Below are 12,344 nucleotides of genomic sequence, written 5' to 3' on the forward strand. Positions count from 1 at the left end.
TGCCATGTTCTGCGCCACCCCCTGGTGATCAGCTCATGTCATAGTGAGCGATTGAACTCCTAAGGGGACAATTTGCATATTAGCCTTTTCTTATATAGGATGTCTTTATTTTTAAATGTTGCCTTAATCTTTTAAAAACCCTAGACAACCAAAACAAAACATATCTGCAGCCAGATGGAGTGAATAGGATGCCAGCTTTACAAGCTGTAGCTTTTAGCTTCTTCTGGTTGTGAATTCTTATTGTGTGATATAGTGGGGAAAGGCCTAAGGATAGGACTTAGAAAACCTTCAGTGAGGTACATCTTGATAACATATTTAGGAAAGAATGGGAAATGCAGAACTCATCACTCTTTATGGGTAGCAAAAGCAAAGATTTTATTAACAACTTGTCCCTAAAGAACACTTTATAAATAGATTACTCTTCTAGTTTCATTTTGCTTAGGTAGTGCTGTTTCCTTCTTATTAGTCAGCATTGTTAGCATTTTTTAGAAATCATAGTTTTGATGAAGACTTGTGGAGGAGCTGCTGAATTACAGAATAGGTTATTACAGCAGAAAATAAATTGTGTGGTGCTATAAATACTCAACTCCGTGACTCAGCAAATTCCCTTTATGTCCAAAGGGAAACATCTTGTCCCTAGCTCATGAGGTCTGTTTTCAATTTCTGCAGCTTTGCCGTTGTCCCCGTTTGTCACTGATAGATTTTCACATGATGTGCGAGACATAAAGATAAAGAGCAGCCACTTTCAGGGGAGATTTAAGGATTGGGGAAATGAAAGCAGGGGAGGGGGGACCTCCATCAGAGGAGTGCTTCAGTATTGATGGCAGGGGATTACCAGGAGTCAGAGAACCATCTGGAATGACTGTGAGAAATTAGATTGTTTTAGTATACTCTTGGGTGATGTTTCCCGCTAATAAAATTAGAATAAAAATTGTAATGTTAGAAGGGAAACCCTTGGAAAATATGCAATTAACCATTTTAGAATTCAAGAGCATTTTATGTGTCTCCAATATCCATCCATACTTAAGATACTCTGGACATTTGAGTTGATGCCAAGATGTGCCAGACATGGTCTCTGCCATCAAAGGCTATTAGGAGAGAGACTATATGTACACAAAAATTTTAATTATTTATGTTTAATTGATTATATTTTAATGCTTCATTTTAGAACCTAATAAATTGTTAGTCTTTTAATAAGTATTTATTACCATCTCTTAATGAGCATGCAAAAATAGGAATAATATAGGAGCTGATTTCATATAATGCACTGTCTTATATAACAGTATAATATTATTTTAAAAACCCTTCTCTACCTTGATCACTTTTGTTATAATACAAATCCCTTTATTGCTATTATATTTTACCACGTTGGCAACTGAAATCTATCCAAAGCTGCTCTATCTTATATAATTCTGAGAGAGGTTCTAACAGATCATTTCAGCACATTCTTGAGCAAAAATAGCCCTAAATTTAAAAACAGAATGAAATAATTATTAGAGAAGTATAAACAGAGTTCTGTATAAGATGTACCTTAGTCTGCTTGGGCTTCCATAACAAAATTCCATAGATTGGCTAGCTTAACAACAGACATTTATTTCCTCATGGTTCCAGAGGCTAGAAATCCAAGATCAGTGTTCCAGCCAACTTGGTTTCCAGTTAAGGACTCTCTTTCTGGCTTGTAACCACCTTCTTGCTATGTCCTCACATCTTTCTTCCTCATTTGCATATATGCTCTGGAAGAGGGGGAGTTGGGGAGGAGTGCCTGCCTTCTGGTATCTCTCCTTATAAGGGCACTAATCCTATCAGATCAGAGCACCACCCTTATGTCCTTATTTAACATTAATTACTTTCTTCAAATACAACCACGCTGGGGGTTTGGGGCTTCAACATATGAAGTTTAGGGGGACACAGTCAGATTATAACAGATAGAAAATAGAGAGGAAACAACCAGGGGAGGCATTTAAAGGATTTAGCATTTGAATTGGCCCTTGTAGAATGTGTATGATTTTAACCATTAGAAATTGGAAGTAGAGATTCCAAGTGGAAGAAATAGCTTAACCAATGTCATGGCAGTGAGAAAGCAGAGTATGATCAGCACACAGAGCATTTAACTTTTTCCCCTGCAGGGGTGGCATCCACACAAGTGACTAATACTCAGGAAGTCGAGAAAGAAAGGATGTGGCCAAATTAGTTAGTACCTTATAAAACATCGCTTTCTGGTTCCAGCACTGCTCTAACTAGCTCTGTGACTTTGGTTATGTTCCTTTACTTCTGTGTGTCTTAGCATCCCCCATGTGTCAATGAAAAAATTAAACTTTCTCTGAGGTTTCTTTTCACTTAACGAGTCTGTACTTCAAACAAGTGACTCAGGTTTAACAAGTGATACATGTTTGTGTGTGTCTGTATACGTTCACATTTGAGCTCTCACATTTTTACAAGTATTTGATGATAGGCAGAAAATATTCTGCCAATTATGTATATTGAATTTGAATTTCTCCACCTCTGCATGAATTGGAAACCTTTTTCTGCATATGCCAAGGACCCAACCTGGACCTCTCAGGAGAGTTGACCCAGCATATTGGAGAAATACGTGGTTTCCCCAGCCTTGTTCAGTTCCTTTTCCAGCTTCAATAGGCTTCTTATTTCTTTCTTGCATCAGACTTCCAATTCCCTCATGACTGTTTTTTCTGGCCTTTTAAGGAAAATTAATCTTCAAGCCTTCTTTCATATTCAGTAGCAGCCAGTTGGGTAAAGGTATTCTCAAGCCTGCAGGGATATTTACTCTTTAGTAGGAACTAGGCCTCAAACTGTAAGAATGACATCTGAATAGTAAAATTCTGGACATTAATAAATGGACATAGTGGCTAGAGAGTGGGGGTGGTGAGGGGAATTTTGTGGTGTTCCTAAAAGCTTTATAAGTAGAAAATGATCTCCTGGACCTTCAACCATCTCTAGTCCTAGAACATACAACTTTACAGCTATTTCTTCTTAGCTTTGGACCCATCTTGGTTAATTTTACCCAAATGATTACTGCTAGTTACTAATTGTCTAGAATTAGATAATTCTAGGTATAGTGGTGGGCTTACCCATGCAAACACTTGGATAACTTTGACTCAATCCATATGATTCAATAGATGAATCTTCCTGGGAAATGGCTACCAAGTCAACAGCTTGTTCTTCATTCTAGAGTCTCAGTTTTAATGAATCTTTCCAAAATAAATGAGAAACAGGAGAGCTAAAGTTGAACAAGAGCTTGTTCTCCTCAAAAGCAGGGGCATATTTCCTTTCAAAAAATACATTTTCTTCCCGTACTATATATAGGCAGCTTATAATACTAAGTTTTCTTCTCAAAAATAGGATTGCCTGCCTCTATCAGATACACATCCAAGTCAAGAAGGTGTTGTCTTCATAATGAACTTAAGCTAGAAGCTTAGGTGACTCATCTGAGAATATTCTATCATTCAGAAAGTTTTCAAGGTCCAACCCCAGTTATTTAGTGCTCTGTGGCCTCCACTTTGCACAGGCACCACCTTAGTGAATCACACTGGCTGTCCGTCACTCATTCTCAGAAGACCACAGTTTCGAAATAAAACCCTTGAAAATGTAGACACTGAAGTAACAATTGTAGTTACTTCACCCACGGTAGATTGTACCATGGATGCAACCTACAATTTGAGTCTTTATTTGTCCTTTGATTTAAGTTTTTGAGTCAAAACTTCAGTGAAATTCAGAAATTTAGGCTCCAAGATGTTGATTGTGTTGTTTATGGAAAATGCTTTCAAGATTTACTTGGCTTTCCATAATTCTAACAAAATAATTTAATTTTTCATTGTCTCTGGAAAAGTTGAGTAGATGGAAGTAGATGGAAAGGAAGGAAAAGATGTACTACAAAATTATAATTCAGTAGTACTGTGGTTTTTGCTTTCATCTAGTAAGAACTGAAAATCATCTAAAGAAAAAGTTCATGCCAAAGCCGGTTTGGCTCAGTGGATAGAGCATCGACCTGTGGACTAAAGGGTCCCAGGTTCGATTCCGGTCAAGGGCATGTACCTTGGTTGCGGGCACATCCCCAGTGGGGGGTGTGCAGGAGGCAGCTGATCGATGTTTCTCTGTCATCGATGTTCCTAACTCTGTCCCTCTCCCTTCCTCTCTGTAAAAAAAACAATAAAATATATTAAATAAATAAATAAAATGTTAAAAAAAAAAAAAGAAAAGAAAAAGTTCAATTTTGGTAATAAAATTCAAGTGAATAATTTACTTAAATCAGAGCTTGTGTTTTTCCTCTAGGTTCTTTATCTTTAGAACAGTCGCTAAGATAGTGATAACATCATCCAAATCAGAGGATTTAAATGCTGAGGTTTACCACACAGGAAAGAAATGTGCTCTTCCAGGGGACACACCTTTGTCTGGTTAACCTAATACTATAGAATTGACTACTACATACAGGACATCTAGAGCTAAATGGTCGTAGCCAGCTTCACAGGTGCCCGGCCTGCCTTGCGACCCCTGCAGATCCCTAAACTGCTTCCTGTTCCTCAGGCAGGTGCTGATGTTTTCCAGCAACATCCATGACTTCCCACAGGGGCTTTGGCTGTTGTGCTGTGACCTTGTATAACTAGGCCACTGCTCCCACTAACTCCTTGAGCCGCTGGTTTGCTAAATACATATTAAGTGCCAGTGAGATTTGGTAGTTTGTATCTTTCAAGGAATTTATCCATTTCATCTAAGTTGTCAATATTGTTGACATAAAGTTGTTCATAATATTCCTTTATGATTCTTGTAATATCTGTGGAATCTTTAGTAATGTTACCTCTCATTCCTGATGTTGGTAATTTTGTCTTTTCATTTTTATCAGTGTGGCTAGAGATTTGTTGACTTTATTTTCTCAAAGGACTGGCTTTGGCTTCATTGATTTTCTTTTTTCTTTTCTATTTCATTAATGACTGCTTTTATCTTCATTAATTTCTTCTGCTTCCTTTGACTTTTATTTTGCTTTTATTTTTCTAATTTCTGTAAGTGTAAGCTGCCGTCACTGATTTGAAACCATTCTTCTTTTCTAATTCAGGCGTTTAGTGCTATAAATCTTCCCCAAAGTATTGCTTTAATGGCATCCCAAAAGTTCTGACATTTTCTAATTTTTTTTTTTCATTTAGTACAAAATGCTTTCTAATTGCCCCCTTTTATTTCTTTTTGGATCCATTAATTATTTAGTTTCCAAAATATTTGGAGATTTTCCTGATAGCTTTCTGTTAATTTATTTATAATTTAATTCCGCTTATATCAGAGAATACACTTCATATGATTTGAATCATTTTAAATGTATTAAGACTGATTTTATCACTCAGAATGCAGATTGTCTTGGTAAATGTTTTGTATACTAGTACATATTTTGCTATTGTGCTATCAATGCCAATCAGGTTAAGTTAGTTGATACTGTAATTCAAGTCTAATTCTGCTTCTATTTCTATTATTTAGATATTGTAATCTCTCTTTAATAGATATTAAAGATAATATAGTTGTATATTTATTTCTTGCATTTCTATCAGATTTCATTCATGTGGTTTTTTCTGATTTATTTATTTTTATTTTTTTTAAATCTTTATTGTTTAGATTATTACAGTTGTTCCTCTTCCCCCCTCCCTCTATAGCTCCTCTCCACCTGGTTCCCACCTACCCCTCCCACCCAATGCCCTTCCCCCCCCCCCCACTGTCCTCATCCATAGGTGTATGATTTTTGTCCAGTCTCTTCCCGCGTCCCCCACACCCCTTTCCCCCAAGGATTGTCAGTCCACTCCCTTTCTATGCCCCTGATTCTATTATATTCACCAGATTATTCTGTTCATCAGATTTTTTTATCCACTTGATTTTTAGATTCACTTGTTGATAGATATGTATTTGTTGTTCATAAATTTTATCTTTATCTTTTTCTTCTTCTTCCTCTTCTTACAGAATACCTTTCAGCATTTCATATAATACTGGTTTGGTGGTGATGAACTCCTTTAGCTTTTTCTTATCTGTGAAGCTCTTTATCTGACCTTCAATTCTGAATGATAGCTTTGCTGGGTAGAGTAATCTTGGTTGTAGGTTCTTGCTATTCATGACTGTGAATATTTCTTGCCACTCCCGTATGGCCTGCACAGTTTCTGTTGAAAAATCATCTAACAATCATATGGGTGCTCCCTTGTAGGTAACTAACTGTTTTTCTCTTACTGCTTTTAATATTCTCTCTTTATCTTTTGCTCTTGGCATTTTAATTATGATGTGTCTTGGTGTGGTCCTCTTTGGATTCCTTTAGTTTGGGGTTCTCTGCACTTTCTGGACTTGTAAGTCTATTTCTTTCACCAGGTGGGGGAAGTTTTCAGTCATTATTTCTTCAAATAGGTTTTCAGTATCTTGCTCTCTCTCTTCTTCTGGCACCCACATAATTTGGATGTTGGTACACTTGAAGTTGTCCCAGAGGCTTCTTACACTATCTTCATATTTTTGGATTCTTTTTTCTTTTTGCTTTTCCGGGTGGGTGTGTTTTGCTTCTTTGTATTTCAAATCTTTGACTTGATTCTTGCGATCCTCTAGTCTGCTGTTGGATCTCTGTATATTATTTTTTATTTCAGTCAGTGTATGCTTAATTTCCAGTTGGTCCTTTTTCATATCCTTGAGGGTCTCACTAAATTTATCGGCCTTTTCTAGAGAATTATTGAAAAACCTTATAACCGTGATTTTGAATTCTATATCCAGTAGTTTGCTTTCCTCCATTTATTTCATTTGTGACCTGTTTCTTTGTCTCCACATTTTGGTTGCTTCCCTGAGTTGATAGAGTGGCTTTGTGTGCTAGGTGTCCTATAGGGCCCAGTGGCTCAGCCTCCCCAGTTACCTGAGGTGGACACTCTTGGTGCACCCCTTTGTGGGCTATGTGCACAGTCTTGTTGTAGTTAAGCCTTGATTGTTGTTGGTATCACTGGGAGGAATTGACCTCCAGGCCAATTGGCTGTGAGGATCAGCTGTGTCTACGATGGGAGAACTTCTGTGCTGGAGACACCCTTATGAGGCAAGACTTGCTTCAGTGGGGCTTTGGTGCTCACTGAATCTGCCCCCTGAGTGTGTCCCTTATGGATCTGAGGAGTTGTAATCTGGATGGTCCTACTCTGACCCCTGGGTACACTGGCTCTTGGATCTGCAAGAAGGGGCTAATTTAGCCTCTGCCTGAGGTCACCAGCAGGAGCTATGGAGATATCTGCAGATTCCTCTTCTTTGTTTGGGGTTTGGAGTTGCTCAGATGAGGCCCAGCTGTGAAGCAATGCAAGCTGCTGTGGGGCCTTGGCCCTTCTTTTGGATGTTCTGGGTCTTTTTGCCTCAGCTGCAGTTTGTTAGGTAAGTTTAGTTTACAAAGGACCAGGCCATTCATATGCAAAAGCCTCTGCGCACAGCTTGGATGGAGCGGAGTATCAGGGTGGAGCAAACAGCAATGGCTTCCCGTCAGCCCTTCCTTAAGAGGTCCCTAGGTCTCAGTGTCCCGTGGTAATCGCTGCAAGCACCTCTGAGAGAAAGCCGCCCTCAAGTTCCGCCTGCTGCCAGACAGTCCAGTTTCTCCCCATATGAGTCTGGGTCCCCAGAGTCTCGCCCGGAACTGGAGTTCAGAGCAGTCGGGAGCTTGTGTCTCCCTGCGGCTTGAAAAAGCCAGCCGCGTACTCTGTCCAGCCCTCTCCGTGTGTGCGCCTCCGTACCTCTGCCTTCCACAGCTCCTCTGAGTCTCAGTGTGCTTTTCTCTTTCCTTCTAGTTGTAGAATTTCCACTCAGCCAGTCTTCCTGTGGTTCTGGATGATGTCCCTTTTGTCTTTTAGTTGTAGTTTTGAAGTTGGTGTGCGAGGCAGCAAGTTCAGGTGTTTACTTATGCCACCATCTTGGTTTCTCCTCATTCATGTGTTCTGAAGCTCTTTTATTTTGTACAGAAACACTTAGGGTTTTTATGTCTTCTTGATTAATTGGTCCTTTACTATTATGAAATTACCTTTACTTGTAGTAATATTCTTTGCTTTGAAATCTAAATCGTCTTCTGTTAGCATAGCCACACCAGCTTTCCATCCTTTTTTTAAAGTAAACCTTTATTTTAGAGTACTTTGACATTTACCAAAAGTTACAAAGATAATATAGTTTCCAACTGTTCTCAACCCAGTTTCTATCATCAATCTTTTAAAATGTATTTTATTGAAATATTCACATACCAGACAATTCATTCATTTCAAGTATTCAATTTAATGGGTTTTAGTATATCCCCTTCCACTACAATCAATTTTAAGGCATTTTCATGATCACAGAATGAAACACCATATCCATCAGCTGTCACCACCCATTTCTCCCATTCCCCAAGCTCTAGGCCACCCCAGTCTACTTTCTGTTTCAATGGATTTGCCTATTCTGGACATTTTAGATTCTTTCACTTCATATAATGTTTTCAAAGTTCATCCAGGGTATAGTATTTATCTGTACCTCATGTCTTTTTATTGCCATACTAGAGGCCTGATGCATGAAATTCATGCAAGGGGCTCGGCCCTCGTAGCTCAGGCTTCATCTGGAATGACATCTGGAAGGTCGTTCGGCTGTCCTGTCTAATTAGCATATTATGCTTTTATTATTATAGATAATCCTACATTGTACATATGTAATCACATTGTGTTCACCAGTTGATGAACATTTGGATTGTTTTCATTATTTTTATTGTGATATAATTCATCTACCATAAAATTGCCTCTTTTAAAGTGTGAAAGGGCTTTTTCTTCTCTAAGTAGTGTGGGGTGCCAGCTTTATCTCATCTTTAATTTTTGTTATTGCTTATAAATACATTTTATGACTTCTAAAATTTTATTAACATTGCTCATCTAGTGTTCTCTCCTTTCTCATTCTGTTCTTTTTTTTTTCTCAAAATTTCTTTGCTCTCATTTCAGTGGGGTTTAGAGATCAAAGAATATTCAGTCTGCCTCATTTAATTTTTTTAAATCTCTTAAAATTATTTTTGAAGAAGCAAAACAAACTACTTAAAATTCTCCCTGGCTGATGTGGCTCAATTAGTGAAGAAAAGGTCACTTATTTCTCTCTCATCTCTCTCTCTCTCTCTCTCTCTCTCTCTCTCTCTCTCTCTCTCTGACTCCCTTATTTCCCTCCATCCCTCCCGAGCCCTCCCTTCCTCTCTCTCTAAAATAAAATTTTTAAAAAATTCTGTTACCTTTACTTCATTTTCATTTTGTCTTTTTCCTCCCAGTCTTTGTGTACTTCCAGACATAATCTTAGCATATTTTATTTGTTTTCTGAAATGTAGCATAAACAATTCATTCATAAGTACATCACCATATTAACCACTTCAGTGGCAACATAATTTTCTTCTGTGTTAACAATGTACTTAACCTTTCTTCTCTATAGCTAGACATTAAAATTGGTAACTTTGGAAAGGGGCATAGCTATTAAAGATAATGCTGCAATAAACATTTTTGTTGAGCTTTGGGGCCATTTGCAAGCACACATAGTGAGAGCTGTGACTCACCAAGTCCCTCCATTTCCTGTGCCTTTCTCCTGCTGCTCCTGTTGCTCTGACACCTCAGAGAAAACACCTTGTTATATATCTACTAGTCTTTTTTGCTGATTATGTTCTGCCAGTTTACAATGCTGTTACAAGCAACATTATTAGGTTCATCCACCATCACATGTGGAGTTCCTGTCTCTTCATATAAGATCATAGGCACTTTGTAGATCATAGGGCTTGGTATTGAGTTAATGAAAAACACAAGTTTCCCATAAACATGTATGGGTAGACTTTTTTGGTTTGTTTCTAAACAGGTTTAAGAATAGTTAAATCAAATATATTTTTTAAATCCATGATTTCATAAAATATGAATAAAAAACTAATTGGTCATCTGTGATAGATGCTAAAAAACAACTTTTTTAAAAAACTGATAAATGAAGGAATAAAATCATGTATTTATCTTGCTTTCTAATACAGACTATTTGGGTCACTATACAGTTGATGAGGGCAAGTTTCTCTTTATAGAAATATCCCAGTTAATAAGTGAAGAAATAATGTTAGAATGAAAATACCACTATTTTATTACTTCTAATGATTAATGAATCTGAGCATTGACCATCAATAACCTTTAACATCACAGCAGAAGAGACAACCAGAAGTGACTTGGTATTCTTGCCAAACAAGTCTGAATCTGATCAAGGCTCTAGATCCAACTACCAATTTGCAGTAAATACAGAGCATAAAAAAAAAAAAAATGCAGCATTAACTGTGTTGCAGTTAGCAACCACCAGACTGATGAAACTCTGTTGGACAAATCTTCAGCAAACAGATTGTAAGTGGGGCAAGGAAGACAGGTGGACAGATCGGTAGATGGTAGAGAAACCTATAGATTAAAACTAACCTCACCAACATGAATGAATAGTAATATATGGATCTTATTTGAGTCCCTCCTAAGTCCCTCCTATTTATAAAAAATAATAAAAATAATTTAAAAACCAGAAAAGCTTTTTAAACACTTATAATAATTAAAATTTAAACATCGACTAGATATTTTATATTAAAGAATTATTGTTAATTTTTAAAATAGATTTGCAAAAAATCTCCATTGAATAATTTCTCATTGAAAAAATAAACAACATGCAGTAACCCCAAAATGTTTATTGCTATAGACAACAATGGGAATTACCATATTTCTTAGGCCCCTCTCACGTACTTCCAGGAACTGTTAAATGGTGCTTAAACCAATAATCAAAATTGACAGTTGACATGTGAGATAATGTTCACACACCATTGTTTACAATAGCAAAAAGCTGGAAACTATACAAATGTCCATTAACAGAAACAAGGAAATGTTATATATTCATATAGTGGAATTCCATGCAGTAGTTAAATCACGCGATGATTAAGAAACTAAATTCTGTAGCTAATCCCCTTGGGTTTGAATCCAAGCTCAGACTCTCCCACCTCCTGGCACTATTTTCTTGGACAAATTGCTTAACTTTTCTGTGCCTCAGTTTCTTCACCTTCTAAACAGAGGTAATAACAGTACTTACCTCAATGGATCATAAGATTTCTGTAAGGACTAAGTAAGTTAATACATGTAGTGAGAGCTCAGTACAGGTTAAATTATTATAATCATTATTTGTTATTATTACCTGAATAAGTCTAGCAACGTAATGTGTCAAAAACCCAACACACAGAATAAAACACAATATGGTACCATTTATTCAAAGTTTAAAAACCTGCCAAAAACAAGGTGGATTGGATTTGGATTCTGTCTTTTATTTCTAAGAATACCAAACCCAGGCAAAGGACTTGACAGTAAGCTTGAATTTGATTTCAACTAATTTCTGAACCACACAAAAAATAAATTGATTTATCTTTGATCTCTCAATATTTACTAATACAGAGAATCATTAGAAAGGTAAGTGGTTGAAGGACTTCAACCTTGTCATTCCAACTACTGACCTTGGCACATCAATGAATACTGGCTGATACTGGTGATTGAATGTACTTCTTATGAAGAACTTGTGTGCGTGGATCTTCTAAGCATCCAAGGAGAGGTGTAGATCATGAATTTGAGGTTGCTTGCACTGTTCAATCTTAGAGTGTCAGGTAGTAGAACAGGGAAAATTTACTTTTTCACAATCTCCTCTGCTTAACGAATTGGATTACTCACTGTTCTCTAAATCCCACTGGCTAATCCACACACTATCCTAAATACACATTGTTTATAGGCCACTCTCTTCTTCCCCTTCTGAGTTGTGTTTACAAAGAGCCAGTTGTGTTTTGTCCCAATTAATTGCATAGTTTAGTTTAAAATTACTTAAGTTGTATACTTTGAAAAACTTCAATAAGGGGTAAATGCAACCTGCAGTATAACCTTACGTATATTCTTTATGAATATATACTGGTAAAAAACATAAAGGGAATGAAAAATACCTAATTTAGGATCATTGCTTCCTCTAGGAGAGGAGGGAAATGGGATCAAGACAGGTACACGGTGGGCTCCAATCAAAGCAAGCATGTTTAAGATTTGACAAATATAGGTTATAGATACATACTTTTTTCTATTTCTTTCTTCCTTTTGTTTGTCTCTCAAGACTAAACACTTTCAAAGTTCATCAGAAACTACTCAGAAATTAATTCCTAAAGTGACGTAACATCCAGACTTGGTCGGGCCAGTGTAGAATCATAAAGGGACGGCTGGCACCACCCTTGAACTATACAATAAGGTACATGTGTATTCCAGAGCCAGAATGGATAGGAAATGTTCAGCAACTTACACAGTGAATCTTTGTATTCTGCATTATTCTTTAAGACCATTATATAT

General features: G+C 37.1%; 1 protein-coding gene across 3 annotated transcripts in view; it reads left to right on the plus strand.

Moving 5' to 3' along the window:
• SBF2 (SET binding factor 2) overlaps positions 1-12,344 on the plus strand; it is a 369,973-nt gene that overhangs the window by 280,352 nt on the left and 77,277 nt on the right. The window lies entirely within an intron of this gene.

This window comes from Cnephaeus nilssonii (genome assembly GCF_951640355.1).
Source record: "Cnephaeus nilssonii genome assembly, chromosome: 13".
NCBI classification, from domain to species: Eukaryota; Metazoa; Chordata; class Mammalia; order Chiroptera; family Vespertilionidae; genus Cnephaeus; species Cnephaeus nilssonii.